This window comes from Schistocerca gregaria, chromosome 11 (genome assembly GCF_023897955.1).
Source record: "Schistocerca gregaria isolate iqSchGreg1 chromosome 11, iqSchGreg1.2, whole genome shotgun sequence".
Classification (NCBI taxonomy): domain Eukaryota; kingdom Metazoa; phylum Arthropoda; class Insecta; order Orthoptera; family Acrididae; genus Schistocerca; species Schistocerca gregaria.
The window spans coordinates 137,816,901-137,840,295 of NC_064930.1; the positions used below are offsets into that span (position 1 = coordinate 137,816,901).

Below are 23,395 nucleotides of genomic sequence, written 5' to 3' on the forward strand. Positions count from 1 at the left end.
CGGAAGATGACGATTGGTCGAGTAACGTGTTGTGGACCGACGAAGCTCATTTCACGCTCCGAGGGTCTGTCAACGCCCAAAACTGCAGAATTTGGGCTACCGAAAATCCTAGAACTGTCGTGGAACCTTCATTGCACGACGAGAAAGTCATGGTATGGGTTGGATTTACCACAGCTATCGTTATCGGGCCTTTTTTCTTCGAAGAAATGCGTGATTTTGGTTTTGTAACTACTGCCTTGGCAGGTGAGAGGTACGCCGATATGTTACAGAATCGCATCATCCCCAGCCTGGCTGATAAACACCTGCTGGAACGTACGATGTTTATGCAGGATGGCGCTCCACCCCATATTGCTAGACGCGTGAAAGATCTCTTGAGCGCGTCGTTTGGTGATGATCGTGTGCTCAGCCGCCACTTTCGTCACGCTTGGCCTCCCAGGTCCCCAGACCTCAGTCCGTGCCATTATTGGCTTTGGGGTTAACTGAAGTCGCAAGTGTATCGTGATTGACCGACATCTCTAGGGATGCTGAAAGCCAACATCCGACGCCAATGCCTCACCATAACTCCGGGCATGCTTTACAGTGCTGTTCACAACATTATTCCTCGACTACAGCTATTGTTGAGGAATGATGGTGGCCATATTGAGCATTTCCTGTAAACAACATCATCTTTGCTTTGTCTTACTTTGTTATGCTAATTATTGCTATTCTGATCAGATGAAGTGCCATTTGTCGGACATCTGTTGAACTTTTGTATTTTTTTTTTTGTTCTAATAAATTTATACTAACTATTTGATCACCCGGTAAGTAAAGTCGCTAGCCTGTGTTAAAAAATCCGGTAGATATGTAAAATAACGATCAATAAATATCCGCTAGATGTCGCTAAACTTTCTTAAGGGCAAAGATATGTCTGCGCGCATGGGGGTGGGGAGGGGGGTTTGGAAAGGGGGGGGGAATTATTATATTTATTTTCGGCTCTTGGGTGTTGCCAGACAATGTACTACAACGCATACAACATATTTTTAATGGTCCTATTTTCCTTTTATTCCAGCGATATTTTAGAAACTAGGTACGAAACACTACAAATCACGTTGATTTATTGATAAATGGCACTGAAAGTTTATTATTTTCAACAACAAAATTAGTCTAATATATGTACAGTTAGAAAAATCTGAAAAAAATGAAAACAAAGCCATTAAATGTTCCACTCAATCGAAATTACTCGTGTCTCAAGCTTTCGATCTGAAAAGACAAAATAAAAGTATGCTTTTAGCTATTAAAATTCTGTAGTTGTAACTATGTACATGAGATTATTAATAAAACAAAATACATACACTGTGGAATTTTAAACGTGTTACATTGAAAGTCCAAATAATGTAGCTACTCATAACTCCAAGTTTTATTATGAGACAAATCCTTAAATCGCGGAAAAAATCGGCTGTTTCACATAAAAAGACCAGTGTCACTCAAAAAATATATGGAATAGCTATTTTTTTGCGATTTCACGGCTGGTCCCATAGCAGAAGTTGTTCGCAATGATGAGTAGCTTTGATTCGACTCTTGATGCAACATGTTGCGATATATATATTATGCTGCACTCTCATGAAAGAAAATATAATTATTAGCTGAATGCTTTTACCTAAATTTCAAAATCATGTAAGAAGTCTCAAGGATCATCAATTGTGTTAACTGAAGAAGTTGAAGCCTCTCCAATTTCTCTTGGTCTTCCTTTGCCGACTTGGTTAATGACATCTTCTGGGAGATCATAAGTCGAGTAACTCATGTTTCTAATCTTGAGTTTGTTTCTGATGAGAAGAAGAGAATTTACAGTTTGTTCAGGAAGTCTGTTCCGAAGCTTATTTTTCACAATATTCATGGAGCTAAACACCCTTTCTACTTCAGCGTTTGAATGTGATAGAGATAGAACAGCAATAGCGAAATCACTTAAATCCTTGAAGGTGTTTATGCCAATCGCATTTTTATATTCGGCTACTTTATCCCAAAAGCTAATAGTGTCTCCGTTTAGCGGATTCCAAACAACAAAGTGAATAGTTTGCCACTGCTGCAAGATTTTGTCAATTTTTTCGTCAGGGTGTCCCATTTCCTTTACAAGATTGGTTAATGACGTGTCTTTTGATTATTGCTAAGTTTCTTCCTCACTGAAGAGCGTTATTTTTTCTAAAGCTTTGTAGTTGGCTGGAAGTCTTTTTTGGATTTCTTCTCCTAACTTTACGTTAAAATCAATACACCGTTTTTTTATTCCTACAATACTAACATTATGATTTACTGGAAGCTTCTGCACATCTGACTCAAAAAGATATCCGAGGTAGGGGATGGGATTAAGGTGATCTCTTATTTTGAGATCTATGTTGTCTTGGTCGGTTGTTGCTGCCGTCAACAACAGAATTCTTTGGCAGACTGAACGTAGCAAAGCCATCAAACAACTTAACAGTTTTATGGGGTTTGCTTTTTCACTCTCAAAGATTAGTTCATATTTGCTCTATGTTTTTTCGTTTCCAAATACTTTTTCAAATCGTTAATTTTTGCATGCATTTCGGACTGACAATAGATACAATAGGCTTCAGCAGAGTTACCTGGCACAGGCTTCAACCAATATTTTTGAACTCCATGAAGTTTTCCCACTCTTTTCTATAACTCTGGCTGTAGACCTTTCTTTCAGGTGGCACTTCCATCATTTTTTTTTGTAACTGCGTTAATTCCACACAACTACTATCGTTACATAATCAAAACCGTTAATTTGTAAACAACTGCAAGAACTAACGACACCGCAACGCATTGATACTACTAAAATCAATATGACATAAATCAAATGGTTCGAATGGCTCTGAGCTTCTAACGGACTTACCATCTGAGGTCATCAGTCCCCTAGAACTTAGAACTGCTTAAACCTAACTAACCTAAGGACATCACACACATCCATGCTCGAGGCAGGCTTCGAAACTGCTGCCGTAGCGGTAGCACGGTTCAAGACTGAAGCGCCTAGAACCGCTCGGCCACATTGGCCGGCGAATATGACATAGCAAACAGACCAGTTCCAATACAGTATTCTTGTTCTCACTCGTTGTTGAGTCACGAACCTCCTACAGTTTTTGTGCAGGTTCGCTTTTGCAGTGCTGTCAAGCGGCTGTTCTGTATAAACGCTGCGATACGATTGTGCATTTTGTAAATGAAATACAAAAGCACATTCAAAATAAAAATGTGGTCGTATTTCGGACTTATTATGGCACTATAAATTGGAGCAGGTTTCAAAACTGTCACTTTATCGATTTCCAAAGAATTCTGTGAGGAATGTGAATAATTATTACAGGAATTTTAAGAAATGCCCATTTTAACGTACTTACACTTTCAGGCTTGCTAGAAAATATTTACATTTTCTATTCACTCGTTTGGCATCAGAACTTTGACACTTAACGAGACTGGCAAAAATCTCTTTATCATATTTTCATGATGTTTCTACTGTGTCAATGGCTGACCGTTTCTCAGATAAAAATAAGCTTGTCAGTTGACAACTTTTTCAATCTGTACCTATTGTTGTTGTTGTTGTTGTGGTCTTCAGTCCTAAGACTGGTTTGATGCAGCTCTCCACGCTACTCTATCCTATGCAAGCTTCTTCATCTCCCAATACCTAATGCAACCTACATCCTTCTGAATCTGCTTAGTGTATTCATCTCTTGGAATCCCTCTACGATTTTTACCCTCCACGCTGCCCTCCAATACTAAACTGGTGATCCCTTGATGCCTCGTAACATGTCCTACCACCCGATCCCTTCTTCTAGTCCAGTTGTGCCACAAACTTCTCTTCTCCCCAATCCTGTTCAATACTTCCTCATTAGTTATGTGATCTACCCATCTAATCTTCAGCATTCTTCTGTAGCACCACATTTCGAAAACTTCTATTCTCTTCTTATCCAAACTATTTATCGTCCATGTTTCACTTCCATACATGGCTACACTCCATACAAAAACTTTCAGAAACGACTTCCTGACATTTAAAACTATACTCGATGTTAACAATTTTCTCTTTTTCTCAAATGATTTGTTTGCCATTGCCAGTCTACATTTTATATCCTCTCTACTTCGACCATCATCAGTTATTTTGCTTCCCAAATACAAAACTCCTTTACTACTTTAAGTGTGTCATTTCCTAATCTAATTCCCTTAGCATCACCAGACATAATTCGACTACATTCCATTATCCTTGGTTTGCTTTTGTTGATGTTCATCTTATATCCAACTTTTAAGACACTGTCCATTCCGTTCAACTGCTCTTAAAAGTCCTTTGCTGTGTATGACAGAATTACAATGTCATCGGCAAACCTCAAAGTTTTTATTTCTTCTCCATGGATTTTAATACCTACTCCGAATTTTTCTTTTGTTTCCTTCACTGCTTGCTCAATATAGAGATTGAATAACATCGGCGAGAGGCTACAACCCTGTCTCACTCCCTTCCCAACCACTGCTTCCCTTTGATGTCCCTCGACTCTTATAACTGCCATCTGGTTTCTGTACAAATTGTAAATAGCTTTTCGCTCCCTGTATTTTACCCCTGCCACCTTCAGAATTTGAAAGAGGGTATTCCAGGCAACACTGTCAAAAGCTTTCTCTAAGTCTACAAATGCTAGAAAAGTAGGTTTGCCTTTCTTCAATCTAGCTTCTAAGATAAGTCGTAGGGTCAGTATTGCCTCACGTGTTCCGATATTTCTACGGAATCCAAACTGATCTTCCCCGAGGTCGGCCTCTACCAGGTTTTCCATTCGTCTGTAAAGAATTCGCGTTAGTATTTTGCAACCGTGACTTATTAGACTGATAGTTCGGTAGTTTTCACATCTGTCAACACCTGCTTTCTTTGGGATTGGAATTATTATATTCTTCTTGAAGTCTGAGGGTATTTCGCCTGTCTCATACACCTTGCTCACCAGATGGTAGAGTTTTGTTAGGACTGGCTCTCCCAAGGCTGTCAGTAGTTCTAATGGAATGTTGTCTACTCCTGGAGCTTTGTTTCGACTCAGGTCTTTCAGTGCTCTGTCAAACTCTTCGCGCAGTATCATATCTCTCATTTCATCTTCATCTACATCGTCTTCCATTTCCATAATATTGTCCCCAAGTACATCGCCCTTGTATAGGCCCTCTATATACTCCTTCCCCCATCTGCTTTCCCTTCTTTTCTTAGAACTGGGTTTCCATCTGAGCTCTTGATATTCATACAAGTGGCTCTCTCTTCTCCAAAGGTCTTTTTAATTTTCCTGTAGTCAGTATCTAGTTACCCGTAGTGAGATAAGCCTCTACATCCTTACCTTGTCCTCTAGCCATCCCTGCTCAGCCATTTTGCACTTCCTGTTGATCTCATTTTTGAGACGTTTGTATTAATTTTTGCCTGCTTCATTTACTGCATTTTTTATTTTCTCCTTTCGTCAATTAAATTCAATATTTTTTCTGTTACCCAAGGATTTCTACTAGCCCTCGTCTTTTTACCTACTTGATCCTCTGCTGCCTTCACTACTGCATCCCTCAAAGCTACCCATTCTTCTTCTATTGTATTTCTTTCCCCCATTACTGCCATTAGTTCCCTTACGCTGTCCTTGAAACTCTGTACAACCTCTGGTTTAGTCAGTTTATCCAGGTCCCATCTCCTTAAAGTCCCACCTTTTTGCAGTTTCTTCAGTTTTAATCTACAGTTCGTAACCAATAGATTGTGGTCAGAGTCCACATCTGCCCCTGCAAATGTCTTACAATTTAAAACCTGGTTCCTAAATCTCTGTCTTACCATTATATAAGCTATCTGAAACCTTTCAGTATCTCCAGGCTTCTTCCATATGTACAATCTTCTTTTACGATTCTTGACCCAAGTGTTAGCTATGATTAAGTCGTGGTCTGTGCAAAATTCTACCAGGCGGCTTCCTCTTTCGTTTCTTACCCCCAATCCATATTCACCTACTACGTTTCTTTCTGGCCCTTGTCCTATTGACGAATTCCAGTCACCCATGACTATTAAATTTTCGTCTCCCTTCACTATCTTTATAATTTCTTTTATTTCATCATACATTTCTTCAATTTCTTCGTCATCTGCAGCGCTAGTGGGCATATAAACTTGTACTACTGTGGCAGGCGTGGGCTTCGTATCTATCTTGGGCCACAATAATGCGTTCACTATGCTGTTTGTAGTAGCTTACCCGCATTCCTATTTTCCTATTCATTATTAAACCTACACCTGCATTACCCCTATTTGATTTTGTGTTTATAACCCTGCATTCACCTGACCGAAAGTCTTGTTCCTCCTGCCACCGAACTTCACTAATTCCCACTATATCTAACTTTAACCTATCCATTTCCCTTTTTAAATTTTCTAACCTAACTGCCTGATTAAGAGATCTGACATTCCACGCTCCGATCCGTAGAACGCCAGTTTTCTTTCTCCTGATAACGACATCCTCTTGAGTCGTCCCCGCCCGGAGATCCGAATGGGGGACTATTTTACCTTCGGAAAGTTTTACCCAAGAGGACGCCATCATCATTTAATCATACAGTAAAGCTGCATGCCCTCGGGAGAAATTACGGCCGTAGTTTCCCCTTGCTTTCAGCCGTTCGCAGTACCAGCACAGGAAGTCCATTTTGGTTAGTGTTACAAGGCCAGATCAGTCAATCATCCAGACTGTTGCCCCTGTACCTATTAATATACTAGTATTTGGTTTCATACTTCTGTTTCATTAAAAAAGAAAAGTAAACACAGCTGTGCATTTTTGTATTAGATTAAGTAAATATGTGGATCTTTTTGATTAATTAAGATAGCAGTGTATAAGTTTCCAAGAAAATTGTTAAAATTAGCAGGTCGTAAGAAAGTTCATGATAGCAAGGAAGCGTTTTGAATCACAATTGACTACATTATGCAGCGTGGAGGGTAAAAATCGTAGAGGGAGACCAAGAGATGAATACACTAAGCAGATTCAGAAGGATGTAGGTTGCAGTAAATACTGAGAGAAGAAGAAGCTTGCACAGGACAGAGTAGCATGGAGAGCTGCATCAAACTAGTCTCAGGACTGAATACCACAATAACAACAACATGCGAAAATAAACGAAGAGTTAATTAAAGTCTCTAGCGCGGATACTGGTGGTGTAAAAGTATTTTACGGTACAATAAGCATGCGTTGAGTTTTTCTCCGTAGAGTAATGTTTTATTTTCGCTCCCCACAAGAGGAATTAGGGGAGTAAAGGAATGTTGATATTTATTAGGGAGAGAAAATTAGCACAACACTGAGTATGTAGCGGTGTTCCAGAACTGAAAGTGACTGAGTTTTAAGACCGACTCATATGAAAAAGATTTAAAAAGTAACTTAGTTTTGACTGCCTAAAAAGTCGCTATTTTTTTTTCCGCTAAAGCTAGAATTTTGCCCGCTAAAAGTTAATAAAATCCGCTTGCTTGGGCCCACTAGGAACCGCTCAGACGAATCTCAAACCAAAAGATGCTTTGCCAGTATCAAAGCACTTCATTGAACACTAGGCTGTCTCTCATGCATCATGGCAATAAGTTACACAATGTATTTCAAATGCCAGCGGAAAGGAAAATGAAGATTACATCGTCAAAAACACCAATATGGAATGTAGTACCTTAAAAATTTATTTTCGAAGTAAGCCACCACAGCCGTAGCTTAAGAGAAAATGACACAGACGTGATAATGAATCATCAAAAGCAATGAAACTGTTTCCCAACACAGGAGAGACCAATTCCGCAATTGCTGCTAAATTTGAGTCACAGACGGAAGAACCTTAGACACGTTAGCTCTTGTAGCAAAAATAATTACATTTATAAAATTATTGGCGCATTATAAAGACGAGTGAAGTGTACGAATGGGTCAATCTTTAGCCTCGATAAAGTTATATGTCAGGGAATAATAACACACAACATAAACGTACGCTTCGCATGCATATTTCTCTTCGCTTCAAAGGAGTACCTCTTTAGGAATAAGTCAGAATCAGAATCAGAATTTTTATTATCCCATAACGTACAAAGTCAAATCACAGATCTGATGTACTGGGGACTCGTCAACATTACATTTACATTACAATTTCAATTTGTATATACAGTTTTACAAAAACAACATATCAACACTCCAGTTTACATGTATCACAAAGTAATATAGAACAGCAGTGTTTACGTAGTAAACATATTTTTAAAATCATTTATTTTACACAAAACTGCAAAGCTTAATTTACAGGTGATGTTTCCTTGCTCAGACTTCCACATCATCATTCATAAATTCTTCTATGGAGTAATAACATTTCTCCACTAGTAACTTGTGCAGGTTTGGTTTCAGTTGCCCTAGCTCCATGCTGTTTATTTGTTTCTTTTTTAGCATGTTGTAGATTTTCATGCCCATATATTCTGGGGTTTGTGCATATAACTTTAATCTATGAGTAGGAAGCATGAAGTTTGTCTTATTTCTAGTGCTGTATTGATGCTTAAAATTGTTGTCTGTGAATAACGTAGGCTTACTGTACACAAAAATAATCAGTTCATAGATGTACAAACAGGGGGCACTTAATATTTTTAGATTTCTTAATAGTGGGTGGCAAGATTCTTTTGGTCTTGCATTACACATATTTCTAACAATTGATTTTTGTAATTTTAATATTCTAATGATTTTGCTTGTATTACCCCAAAAGATAATGCTATACCTTATAACAGCTTCAAAATAGCTGTGATAAACTACTTTTCTTATCTCCATGCTAGTTGAGTCTGACAAAATCTTCATAGCAAAGGTCAGGCTGTTTAACTTGTTTGCCAAGTATTCTACATGTGAAGACCAGGATAAATTTTGGTCCAAATGTATTCCTAAGAATTTAACACAATCTGATTCTTTCAGTTCCTGGTTTCTGCAGGCAATATGAATTTCATTTATTTTACAGTTTTTAGTTTTAAACTGTAAAAAATGTGTTTTTCCAATATTCAATTTTAACCCATTTAGTTGGAACCAGTTTTCTAAACTGTCTAGTAGATTTGTGACAGTTGAGGGAATTTGTTCTGAGTGATTGCTTTCGATGAGGGCAGACGTATCATCAGCGAATAAAACTGAGTGTGAATTTATGTTTAGTGGCAAGTCATTTATGTAAAGTAAGAATAAAATTGGACCCAGAATAGAGCCTTGTGGAACGCCTTGTGAAATAATCATCCATTCAGAGAAGAAATTTCCCTTGCTTGATGATATAACTACTCTTTGTTTTCTCTTTGTGAGATATGACCTGAACCACTCTAAAACACGACCTCCAATTCCGTATTTTTCCATTTTATACAGGAGCAATTGATGGTTTACACAATCAAATGCTTTTGTGAGGTCACAGAACAATCCTGCAACTTTGCTAGACTTGTCTAAGGCAGAACAAATTTTTTTCACAAACTCATTTATGGCGTCTACTGTGTTTTTGCCTTTCTGAAAGCCGTATTGATTATCTGACAGTATGTTTGCTTTTTCTATAAATTTTTTATTTGTATTACTACCACTTTTTCAAATATTTTTGAGAAAATTGGGAGAATAGAAATTGGGCGGTAGTTCCCCAATCTTCTCTTGAGCCTTTTTTGAACAAAGGTTTTACCTCTGCATGCTATAGGGCGTCTGGAAAGTGGCCTTCTTCGAGTGATTTATTGATTATTGAGGAAAGGGGGTGAGCTATTATCTTGGCAGCTGATTTAACTACTTTAGTAGGTATGCCATCCCACCCGGCGGAATTTTTGTTTTTGAGCTGCAATATAGTGTTCTCTACATCTTTGGCTGAAATTTTTTTAAATTTGTTAAAGCATTCTTCTGTCTTCTGACCTAGTTTTACTTTTTTGGTATAACCATCTACATCTGCAACTGATTTTGATATATTTATAAAAAATTTGTTAAATGATTCTGAAATCAGAGCAGGATTTGTTGTTCCCACCTTAATTTTGGAGATAACTTTGCTGTTAGTTCTCATCCCCAGTTCTGATTTTACGACAGACCAGACTGCCTTTGATTTGTTTTCATGAGCCAAGATGTATGTATTATTTACCATTTCTTTGTAACTTATATCATTGAACCAGCGTGAATCGGCTGTTTAACATGTATTTCACGATAATTAATGTCGCTTGGTAATTTGCTATCTCACAGAACCAAAAATTATAAGAATCATTTCCTTAAATAAGAAGGAGATAAGTAAAAACGAACATTATCTGTTGGATGCATGTCATTGTCGGCTTTTTCGACGCTTGGGGCGCTGGTGTCGCTCCAACTGTCAAACGGAAAACAACTTTCGCTTGAGTGTCGTGGCGGTATTTATTAGACTGTTGCCAAAGCGAACGAAGCAGATGCCATGTTTTCTCTACAGGTTATAGTACATCTCGTGTTAGACGTTGGTAATTCATGTTCGGATCGAAAGTTCCTGTGGAGGAACAATTGAATGTATCGTGGCGTGAAGAGAAATCATTTTCCAGGCAACAGACGCGTGGAGTTCTATTTATTCTTTTCCACGGGCAGCTGGCTTGTTGTTAGCGTATGTTTGAGGCTAGGCCGAGTGTGGATTTAATGCTGTAGATGTCGTACCAGGTGCTCACAACAGACGCAGGCTTGTAAACAGTGCTACGCTTGTGATCGGTTTGGCTATATTTTATGTCTTGCAAGAGTGTGTGTTCGATTTTGTCCGATGAAATTCAAAACAAAATTGTGGTACGTACATGTCTATTAGCAGTTTCAAGCAGTTTCTAGTTACGGCAATTACATAAATTGGTGGAAATCTTGAGCTATTTGTCATATCACACTAATCAATCTGTGTTAAAATATTGTTTGCTTGTTGTATATGGTCTTGCAGATTAAAGTGCCTCTTCGTATATCAACAGTTCCTGCAAATACGAACAGATTCAAGGAGGTTGACGCTCATGAAAGATAATCATCAGTCCGTGTGTTGTCATGGAGGAAGAGACACGGGATGCTTTCACGCCGGTCGGTACGGTGAGAACGAATCCCTTTTCATTAATTATGTGTTTAATTCTTCAATCGTGTTCCCAATATCCCATCAAAAATGACAACTACGAGGAATGTGGAATGGGAGAGATAAACAACAAAACTCAGTATTCATAGAAATTAACATTACGCCAACGCAATGTTTAATACGATTCATGCATTTAGTACTGCCGTCTAAACTAGGTCGAGTAAATTAGAACGTAACTGCAAGTTCCCGAAACGTATTAAATAGTTGACTGCGTGTTCCCATCTTAATATTTGTGACTATACAGCAGGGAGAAAATGTTCGAAAATATTTTTTCTCGCGTTTTGATCAGTTAGACTGTGTTGATCTCGAAGATGTTATTTATTTTTATCCCGATAAAACTTTTTAATATATCGAGAGAGAATTTTTTTTGACCGGACCGCTAATTTATTATTTGCAAACATCGTTAAAGCTAAATCGTAGCACATCAAAGCACTCTGATTAAATTGCGGCATTCAGTTTACACTAAAGTCAAATAAGTGTAGTAAAGTGTTAGGTGTTTGTTCTGTGCGTTTGTTCTTCTAACTCGTAATGACTAGAATTTTCCCCGAATTGGCGAAATTTCGTTTGGTAAATTTGTGTGTTAAATTTTCATTAAATGACAATGTTGTTTTACTGTTTCAAAACTGATGAAAAACGTCATATTCGTGATCAGTATAGTGAAATTGACGATAATCGGTAAAAAAAAAATAGTTCATGGTTCTCCCTAAACTCGATAAGTGCCGAAAATCGTTGCTTTACAAATTTAGTGTCTCGTTTATACATTTTTTACCAGCACTGACACCACTCTGATAAAATGAGATTCAGTAACCGGATATCCGCATTTTATCACGACGTGCAATGTCGCCTTGTTACATTGCAGCTTCCTCCGTCTCACTGAGATAATTGACAACAATGTTCCTCGCACTTATGCGGTCCTGTTTCCAGTGCTTTCTGTTCGTAATTCTTTCTATATTTTGATAGAGAAAAGGGACTCTTCTCGTGAAAAGCCCTCCGGTTTCTGATCATTTAACTATTGAAATACCACCGCGGATCGTCTTTGCCAGAAGAAACTCTTTGAAACCGCGTATTTCAGCATTTACGCTCACCTACCTCGACGCAAGAGCTATTTGTGTTACTAGTATACACAGGATACTCTACAAACTGCGAGTGCATGGCAGAAAGTACTTCACATCCTACTGATTATTAGGTCTTCTTCCTATTCCAGTTGCGCGTGTCGGAATGGCTGTTAAGCGCCTCCATGTACACTGTAATTAGTTTGAACTTGTCTTCGAGGCCCTCCAGAACTGACATACTTTGGTCTCTAGTATATTCCTCACTTTCTGGTAACTGGCTGCATCATCAGCTAATGTGTGCCTCATTCTTACTCGTTTCCTCCCCCTAGACTCTCATTTCGTAACGGATGAGCCCACTTGTCATGTGCGTAATGAGAAATGGGACACCGTGAAAAAGATAGTAATAATCATGGAAGTTAAACCTAACATAATTGTGAACATTCGTTGTTTTATTCGTACACGTTATGGTATTGCAATGTAAGAAAAATATTAGAAGTAAAAGTCTGGTGCTTCACCCCACACACACACACACACACACACACACACACACACACACACACACACAATGTAGTCATACTACACACACTGTCAGCTGACACCTCAATCATTGCCAGTGAGTTTGGTTTCCATTTTGTGAACTGCACTCTGCCAACTTCACATTTGCTACCCTGTAAAGTGGATCAGCATCTGTCCATAATGAGGGAGATAACTGAGCTTGGAGAGATGATAAAGTGTTAAGGCAGAAGAAACACCCCTTGACACTACTGTTCTGGTTAATTCTAAAGAAAGTAAAAATATTCTCTATGGTATGGATACGCAAGTATCTTATAATATGGCAACATTATGTGTTAGCAGATCTGGAACACACTTTTGTTCTGGTGGGAAAGTAAACTATGAAGTGATTATTGTTGCTTCAACTGAAGACTGGGATACATCCCATCAACTTTGACCAGTGAAGTCTTATTTAAGTTGTAGGCATTTGGTTTATTTCTGAGCCATTATCTCAGGAAATGATCAAGTTGTATGAATGAATGTAGCATTGAAAGAAATTGTTTTGTTTTTCATTGTTATGAAGAATTTTACACGTTTTAATTTTCCAACATATCTTCCCTGGGTAAAGAATAAGACAAAATCTCAGGTTCTTTTTGTCAGGGGTAATAATAATATCCTATTTTTCAGTAGACATATATAGGATACCAGTATTAGATATCATTTTCTCTGCTTTGGGATGTCAACTGAAATACAGCTGATTAGTGTTTGTTTCCTCCACAAAAGGTAATGTCAGCTGACACACAGGATACCGAGGCATGAGTTGTAGTTTCCTTTGCAGTACTTTATTCATAAATCATCTGAAGTTAATGATACCAGTATTAGGTATGTTGTTCGTTTCACTGTAGTCTGATCAAAATTAGTCGATAGTTGTCTGTAAGTTCCTGCTGCAGTGTTTCCACATCACTACCACTCGGATATAGGTGGTGCGCACAAATGGCAGGTCCTTTGTCAAATGCTTGTTAATGTCTAACACGGGGCAGTGTTGGAAGTGACCTCTGTGAGGTATGTCGGAAATGGGACAGTTGGTTTTTGGTGATCAGTGACTGAACTGCACCAAATAACATGTTTTTTAGGCCTGAATTTGAACGTTTGTCCTAGACTAGCCATAAATTTTCGTGCACTGTATCGGAGAAAACAGTGGTCGACAACCTTTGAAAGAACTAAAATCTCTACTGCTTTGTTCACAGCGATACTAGCAAACTTGTGACAGAACAGATTCAGTAATTTAGTTTCAGCACTAAAAGCAAACTGTTATTTCTTAGGTCCCCAGTTACCTGAAGCTATCCTCATTCCATCTACTCGAACTGCTGTGGTAGTGATGGGTGAACTGTCTCAATGGCACTTGGTTGCAGATTATATGTGACAGGCAGGTAGATACAAAACGAAAAGTGATAGGAATAACAAATAAAATCAATATGAAGATGAAAATGATGTGGAAAAGTACTCGAAACACGAAATTTAATTTAAACCAATCAGCTAAATAACAATAAAATCTTTTGATTAGATTTAGAAGTAAAATATTTTTTGACACTGTCATTGAGATTCAAACCTTTGACCATGTGCGTGTCAGAACAGTTAGTGTCACATTGAGCACTGTTTGGGGGAAACCACCTCCAACGAATGGAGTCAACTCTTGAGTAATTTTAATCTATTGTCCTGTACTTCAATTGACCTATATAGGTCATATGAAGAAATGGCTCTGAGCACTGTGGGACTTAACATCAGAGGTCATCAGTCCCCTAGACTTAAAACTACTTAAACTTAACTAACCTAAGGACATCAGACATCCATGTCGGAGGCAGGATTAGAACCTGCGACCGTAGCGGTCGCGTGGTTCCAGAGTAAAGTGCCTAGAACTGCTGGTCACATTGGCCGGCAGTCGTCTGGAGAACAGGCTCTGTTGTTCTTTTTGTGGGTTGACGGAAGATTCAGATTTCGCCTGTTGGCTTTGACCCGTGATGTAAGGCAGTTGTGGTATGTGAAGTCACAATGGTGTGAAGTTTAGTTTTAGTGTTGCGTGTTTGTAGGTGTCATGTTGATGCAGTCAGTGGTACTCTCTGGTGTTTGGGGGGTTACGTGTTAGGTTGTGTTGTGGGATTTGTTTGTGCTTGCGGTGTGTTTGTATGTGGTGGTTTGCTGTGGTCTGTGGTGCTATCTGATGGTATTTGTGGGTTGCATGTTGTGGGTAGTATTGGGTTCATTTGAGTTGTAGACATTGTTGAATATTGTGCAGTCAGTTGATGGTATAGTTTTTTACACTTATGTTACTGTACTGTCGTTTTCGGTTCGCCGTGTGTGAATTTTTTTGTTACGTTTTACTTGGGTATGGATATGACCCAGATGATTAATAGTTTTCAGTTATGGGGGCTTATGGGTGACACTCCATTGTCACTTCTAAGGTTCCTGCAACTTTTCAGTCTTCTGGCTTAATTCGTGCAGTGTTCATTGTGTGGAGAACCTATGAGGCTTACCAAAGTTCTGGCATCTTGGACCGGGGACGGCTATATGTGAAGATGTCGGAGGGATAACACATGACACTCCATACATTGAGTTTTCTGGTTCGAGAAATTTAGGTTGGGCATGCGTGAGATTGTTGAAGAGTTACCATTTTTGTTATCAGTCCTCTCACAGTTTTTGCGTGTATGAGGTGGGTGTGAGTGAGCGAACGGTGCTTGACTGCTAATTTTTTTCCTGTGAGGTTTGTTCTCAATATATTAAATACAGGGGTAAGTTGTCTGGGCCTGGGGTAGTTGTAGAGAGTGAAGTCACAGTTTGGGAGGAGAAAGTATGGGAGGGGTAAGCCTGTGGTTGGTTTATGGGTGGAGGGGGCTGTGTCTTCAGAATGTGTTTTTAGGGTTGTTGAGCGTAGTAAAAAAAAAAAAAAAAAAAAAAAAAAAAAGTTAGAGGGTTTGATTCAGGAATATGTAGAAGGTAGTACTGCAGTTTTGGATGGGCTTTCTTCTTCTAGCACATTGGGTCTGGAGGGGTACCAGCATTTAGTAGTTAACGACAGCGTCGAGTTTAAGAATTTGAGTGAGGCCTGTACAAATACTATAGAGGAGTTTTGGGGTTGCTGTTAAATCTGTTGTCGGGAGGGGGAAGGAGTGCTCTTCTAACTTTCAGGCTCATTTAGATGAGTAATGTTGGCGGAAGAGTGTCCCTCAGGGCTATTGCATTTTAGGGTTTAAGGGCTGTCAGTAAGATGTACAGGCCGAAGGTTGTGGATTAGCTAGGTTTGGGGGGGGGGGGGGGGGGGGGAGACAGGTGTTGGTAAGGTTTGGGGAGGTATGTGGGTGGGGGTGGTCATAGCTTTTTTATGTTGTTCTGGAGGGTATGTTTAGCTGCTGTTTTTTAGTTGTAGTGTGTGATTCTGCTTTTTATGTTTTTGGTTATGTTTCAAGGTTTTTTGGGGATTTTATTTGGTGTGTGTGTGTGTGTGTGTGTGTGTGTGTGTGTGTGTGTGTGTGTGTGTGTGTGTGTGTGTGTTTTTGCTGTGGGTGGTTTGGTATTGGTAGTTTCTGTTGATCTCTATAGGTCAAGGGAAGTGTTGGATTCCAGTGTATATTGTTTTTAGTTGATTTTGGGAAGGTTTTGGTCATTTTATTTTATCGTTTTTGTCATTCGGTTTAGTGGTGTATGCTCATTTTTAGTTCCCACCCAAAAAAAAATTTCCCCCATTTGTCCCATTAGTTTCATTATATTTTTGGAGGAATATGTGTTTGGTGGTTTTTTGACCTATTTTTGTATTTGTTGTCATGTTTACGTAATGACATCATAGTCACGACATGGGAGTAGTTGTGATGGGTCATTTCTGCCATATTGGTGACGTCATTGGTCAAAACAGATGGGGAATCAGACGTTTCGTTAACCCCTTTTTGTCGTTGGTAATACCAGTGTTTGGGTGCTTGCTTTTTCCTTGATGGGTAACACTGATCTCTTCTTACTTCATTGAACAGGCTATTATTGTTCAGTTTGTTATAATTTTCATGTAGTGTAATAAGTTTTCCTGATATTTTTGTTTCTATTCTCTTGTGTTCATTTTTAGAGTTTGCTTTTAGATTGAACCCACCTGAAACTCCCTAATTCTCGTGTCAGTCCTATTAATTTCCTTTATTATATAAACTTTGATAAATCGTGCTTTCCAAATTTTTTTTCTTTACGTAAGGTTCTTTTACAGCTATGGATTCACATGACGTACATGTAAGACCTGGTCTCTGTGCTACATTTATTTCTTTCTGAACATTCATTTATGCTTTTAAATGTTCATCACCTATCATCGGTGGCTTACCTATGACATTATTGGTCAGAGCTGATGTTAAGCTAAGACTGTCCTTGAATTGACAATGTGCAGCATTACAAGCTATATTTGGTACATAAGTGTTATACTTGACAGACCCGTGGTAAAAGGTATTGTTCGAAGTAAAGCAACTTAAAAATAAGATCAGTCCCAACTCCTCATTTTAGGATAAGGTGTAAAAGATCAGTGCATAATTCTGTCATGTTCCAATCTTTCATATATCCCTAGTTCCATGGTTTCTTTACAAGTAGAGTTCAAAACATAACAGTAACAGTTAACAGTGTTAAGAATTACTCCCTGGGAATTTTATGTCTGTGAATTTGGGTTCCAATGTTTCGTATGTTGTCAGTAAATGGAACATCTCGTTCCAGGTATGAGAGTCAGTAGAAATTACAGGCCCGGACAAATGGCCAAAGCTATAGAACCCATCCAGGCAGGCAACATAATGGCTACCACAGCCAAACATCATAGTGTACCAAGTGTGACAATGCAGTAGAAAGTGCCAAAATTCCCTAACCACTTAGTATTGGTCTTTCTCCTGTGCTCATTGAGGATGAAGAAAATATTGTCGTCCAGTGGCTTCGCATGCTGTAATTGTGCGCTACCCAGTAACAAAATAAGTGTTGTTGGCTATCTTAACGGCAAATTACAAGTAAAGGGCAATGTTCAATAAAATCTCCCACAAATCACAGTTCAAGGTGGTTTATTTAAATCTGAGCCGATTTTTGGACTTAAGCTTGTGTTAAGATGATTATATACTCAATTTCATGTTTCCACAATTAATTATGGTCTTCACTGTTCATCAGATGTAGTACCCAAATTGTAATTGCACTTTTGTTACCAAAGTAATCATTTGAACCACCATACTAAGGTTTCCTTGGATTAATGCCACGTAAAATGTTACTAACTGTAGATGAGATGTGACCTCATGGCATCCAATATGTTTACATCATTTGAAGAGAAAACTTGTAAGTACAAGGTATAATCAGCTAAAGATAGGCATAAGACTGAAAACAGTTGTGATTTAAGGGCGGTAGGACGTCAAACGGGCCGACTTAGAGCAGGAGAGGCATGACAGGACATTTTAATTTCCACTGTCTATACTTTTACAAATAAATTCATAAAACTTTGTCAGCATGAACAAGGAGGATATGGGATTCACACTCATAGCAGTGGAAATTCAAGAACAGAACATAATAAATGTATACACAGTGGAAATTAAAATGTCCTGTGGTGCCTCTCCTGCTCAGAATTGGCCCGTTTGACGTCCTACCCTCCTTAAATAACCCACCTGCGACTCTGACTGGCGGCAGGTTTTATTCAACATTAGCTGTGCCAAGCAAGCATTGGGATGCTTCTTTTCCTTTCAAAGTAGGTACAACATACAGAGCAAGCATATTTGCATGTAAAAAATACATGAAAGATAGTTATTTCTTGTTCATTACATTAAATTTGAGAAGTTTGTGTGCTTTGGGATGTGCAGTATTTTTTGTCTTCTACAAGACAAGTTTTTTGACTGACCCACTCATGGGCATACCACGTAAAATTGACTGTGTGAAAAGCTTGGATTTTACAGATATTACACATACTTGAAGAGATACGCTTCTTATTTGATAGTTATTGAGAATACAGGGAGAACAGTAAACTCCAGACTTTTGAAATAAAATGGCGTGTACTTTTTGACTTGCCATAGAAAATTGTCACTTTCATGACATTTGGCATCAGATTTTGTCAATGAGCCTGACTCCACTGCACACTTATCATTTATTTTCACCCCAAAACCCTCAACTGAAGGTTTGCTAGAGGTGTGTTACTGACACAATTTATCCAGGTTGCAAGTGATACATTTAGGAATCCTGGTAGAAGCCCATTCTGGTGTTCCAAAGATAGATGCCGATACATCACTATTTTTGCAGCTGAGCCCACTCCCATGATGCCAACTATATGGGTGAAACATTATGGTGACTGACAGCAACGAGTCTTAAGACTGCAAAAATTATTTGATACTAACATAAACTTTGCAAGACTTAAGATTGAATAAGACAGAAGGGTTAGCTAACATTCCATCAGAATTTCTAAACTCGTGTTTTTTTTAGCTTTAGGAAAGGTAAAGACACCAGGGAGGCAGTCCTGATGTTACAGATGGTAATGGAAGCAAGACCAAAGAGATACATTCACAGGATTTTTCAACCTGGAAAGAGTGTTAGTGTCAAGTGGTGCCAAGTGATCAGACCAGAGCTCAGATTAAAAAGGCTGTAAGACAGGGATATAGTTTTTTGCCACCCAACTGTTCAATCTATACATTGAACAGGCATTGACATAAATAAAAGAAATGTTAGAGTGGAATTGAAATTAAAGGTGGAAGTATGCCAGTGATGAGATTTGCTGATGACATAATCCTCAGTGAAAGGGAAGAGGCCAGCTGTTGTGGCTGAGCTGTTCCATGCGACCGCTACGGTCGCAGGTTCGAATCCTGCCTCTAGCGTGGATGTGTGTGATGTTCTTAGGTTAGTTAGGTTTAAGTGGTTCTAAGTTCTAGGGGACTGGTGACCTCAGATGTTAAGTCCCATAGTGCTCAGAGCCATTTGAAAGTGAAGAATAATTACAGAATTTGCTGAATGAAATCAATAGTCTGATGAGTACTGACTATGAATTGAGAGTAAATTGAAGAAAGACAAAAGTAATGAGAAACAGCAGAAATGAGAACATGAAACTTGTCAGGATTGGTGATCAGGGAGTAGACAGTTGAGGAACTTCGCTACCCATGAGATGCAGGAAGGGGGACATAAAAAGCAGACTATCATTGGCAAAAGGGCATTCCTGGCCAAGAGTAGTCCACCAGTATCAGAGGCCTCAATTTGAGGAAGGAATTTTTGAGAATGTAAGTTGGACCACAGCATTGTAAAATAGTGAAACATGTACTGTGGGCAAAACTGGAAGAGAAGAGTGCTGAATCATCTGAGATGTGGTGCTACAGAAGAATGTTGAAAATTAGGTGGACTGTTAAGATAAGGAATTAGGTTCTTCACAGAATTGGCAAGTAAAGGAATATATGGAAAACTCTGACCAGAAGGGGCAGGTCGGTAGGACATCTGTGTTAAGACATTGCAGAATAATTTCTGTGGTAAAGAAAGCTGTAGAGGGTAAAAACAGGAGAGGAAGACAAAGATGAGATCTTATTTGATCCTTTATAAATGGTTCTGAAAGCCTGCAACTGTGAAAATAGGTTTGTTTATAAATGCTTCTTCTACCAGTCAAGATTTGTTATTTTTCACACAACGCATTTCGGGAAATGAGTTGCATTTTCAACATGGACATCACAACATAGAAATGGCATAATACACAAAAAACACACTTGAAAATGGGAATAATTTGCTGAAATGCATCCTGCGAAAAATAAAGAAAATCGTGACTGGTAGAAGAATTATTTATAAACAGAGATGGTAGATATCCAGCAAATATAATTGAGGACATACGTTGCATGTACTGCTCTGTGATGAAGAGATCAGCACGAGAGAAATTCATGGTGTGCTGCATCAAACCAGTCAAGACTTGACAGAAAAAGGCATTACTATTATTTTTTGTGTTGCTTTCACCCGCTCTCCCACCCTTAGGGCTGGCTGTGGCATAATACCTCATAGTGTTTCTATGCAAATAATTTGTCATCCCCTTTTCACCCTCACCCGAAAGGTTGGTAAATGGTCCTTACCCCTGTAGGAACCTTTGCAAACATGCACACAATTCATCAACATAGATTCATTGCCATCAGATGATTGGTGTAGGAATGCATGAAAGACAAATAATCAGATAATCATTTTTATAAATTAGATTATCCTTTATAGAAATGGTCATAGTTAGAGCATAAGTTACAGAAAAAAAATTAAAAATAAGTAAAATGAAATGATGAAACCCATTTACTAATGTAAGACCAGGCAGAAAATGGTACATATCTCTTGAGAAGACTTCCATTTGAGAGAGAGAGAGAGAGAGAGAGAGAGAGAGAGAGAGAGAGAGAGAGAGAGAGAGAGAGAGAGAGAGAGAGAGAGAGAGAGAGACCGAGGAGAGGGGGGGGGGGGGGGGGGGGGGGGGCGGGCAGGCAGGCAGGCAGCTTCGTGTGAAAATGATGTCTGAGCAACAAATTTATAACCATTTTCAGAAATATGGTACAGTATTAGAAAGAAAAGAATTATTTTGAAATAGTAAATGACCAAAGTATTCTGTTTAATTGAAAGTGGAGTCCTTTTTATTTTTTAATTTGGTGCCTAAAAGGAATAGGGTGATTAGATGTAAGAGGAATAAATTTACGATTTGGAGATGTGAGCATTGTCTAGCTGTATTAACAATTCCTGATTGAGCTCTGTTTATTGAAGTGTTACATCAAATAAACTAGGTTCTGAAAAATCACTTATAGGAAGAGGTTTGCACACAGCATTGGCATATAGCTGCTTGTTTAGAGTTACAAGAACTTAAATGTAAAGCATAACACACATTGTGGAGTGCACATAATTGGACAAGAAAATGATGCAAAACAATGACACCCCTCCCCCAAAAACTCGGTTAGGCTGATATGCTTATCTGTAGTGTAATCTAAGGTCTACCTTGGTTTGAAAGGTGATAATTTTGTCGTCAGTTGTGGCACTTGGTGAGTGTGAATGCAAAATAAAGATTGTGATAAGACTGACATGGCATAGCCTAGTATTTACATTTGCACCATATTTAAAGGCATTTTGCTATGAAACTTCCTGACGCACGACTCGTGCACCATCCTCACAGCTTTACTTCTGCCACTACCTCGTCTCCTACCTTCCAAACTTTACAGAAGCTCTCCTGCACACCTTGCAGAACTAGCACTCTTGCAAGAAAGGATATTGCGGAGACGAAGTACTGGCAGAAGTAAAACTGTGAGGATGGGGTGTGTCATGCTTGGGTAGCTCAGATGGTAGAACACTTGCCCACGAAAGGCACAGGTCCCGAGTTCGTCTCGGTCCGGCACACAGTTTTAATCTGCCAGGAAGTTTCATATCAGCGCACATTCTGCTGCAGAGTGAAAATGTCATTCTGGCATTTTGCTATATGTAACACATTTTTGATACTGAAAACTAAAACTATTAGATAAATTCAGGGAACGTATATTAAACAATGACTAATCATCCAACTAATATTTTGATGGATTTTATGTAGAAGTATAATACATTAAATGCAAAAAAATTGCAAGGATATTTCCACTGTGTAACTTATACCCATGTTTTGTCTACTTTCCTGCATTTACTCTGCAGCAGTGGATGCAAAGACAAATTTGTAGTGCAGTACCACAAATATGAGTAATTACATTACTAAGCAGCACTTTCTATGTTCAAAAACATTGAGACATATTGTAATGAAAGCATAATTTGTGTGCTATGCTATCAGTCATTCTGGCATTAAACTAATAATTCATACTCACTTCATTGGCTTCAGTCAGTTACGCAACACTCTAATCTGTGACTACGTTACGGTTTAGTCCGTCACTACGTTTAAGATTATTCACATTAACACCTGATTTGTGCATTTAATTCACATAATTTAGGCTCCATTCTGCAATCTGTATGGTCTTGACAGCTGTGGGCAGGTCTGTATTTAAGGCCCTGGTAGACAGGTGAGTGACGTAACTTGTGTCGATAGATCTTATGGGCCGAGTCAACAGGTAGTGCTGTGACAGACTTCTGCCCTGTCTGATGACATAATGAACCAGTTCTCTGGTATCCTACAGACACAAGTCTTTATTGGTGGCAGACCTCCTCAGTCTGAACTACTGACCTCTGCTGGCAACTTCTGCCTTCTTATCTCACTTTTGTGTATCCTGTAGAGCTGATCATATTCAGAATCCCAGCCACCTCCTTCAGCACTCTAACTGCCTGACCTCCACTGTGAAACACGAGTAAGATTCGCAGTAGGCTTAATTGTCAGCTCGTGTGACCGCTCTGCCATCGGCTAGCTGGTTCCCTGCAGGGAGCTGCGCACACTCTCCCTGGTGGCTGGAACCATTTCCTTGGTAAGGTTCCTCGAATGCTACCTCTGCTGACACCACAGCCTGCAAGATGGGACTTGCTAAAGACCAGTTACTGTGATATTTCAGTATTAACTAAACTACTGCAAGAGAAATTGAATAGTTTGGAATGAAAAAACAGGGAATTTCGTGTTTGGTTCGTTAGGTCATACACTCTGCATACAAAATGCAGCAGATGTATTATTCTTTAAACTTGGGAGGAGATCAGTTACAGATCTTAAAAAGATTATACAAAAGTAACTCATTTCAGATCATGATAAAATGAAACATTCACGTGTCATATCTCCTGAACGGCTTGGGACATGACAATATTTCAACAAATGGCCTCCAAAGAGAAGAGTAGTTTGCTGTATAGTTACGCTGTGAAACTTGCATACCTTTCTGTAGTACTTGAGTGACAACTGACATTCTTTTTTTCCCTCCAAAGAA

The 23,395-nt window shown here is 38.8% G+C and overlaps 1 long non-coding RNA gene across 1 annotated transcript in view; it reads left to right on the forward strand.

The window, feature by feature from the left end:
* The first annotated feature begins 10,044 nt into the window (after positions 1–10,044).
* The window catches only part of LOC126295157 (uncharacterized), a 60,638-nt gene continuing 47,287 nt past the window's right edge, over positions 10,045–23,395 (forward strand). The window contains exons 1-2 of the long non-coding RNA XR_007552394.1: positions 10,045–10,697; positions 10,840–10,979. This is a non-coding gene — a long non-coding RNA (uncharacterized LOC126295157). The remainder of the gene's footprint in view (positions 10,698–10,839; positions 10,980–23,395) is intronic.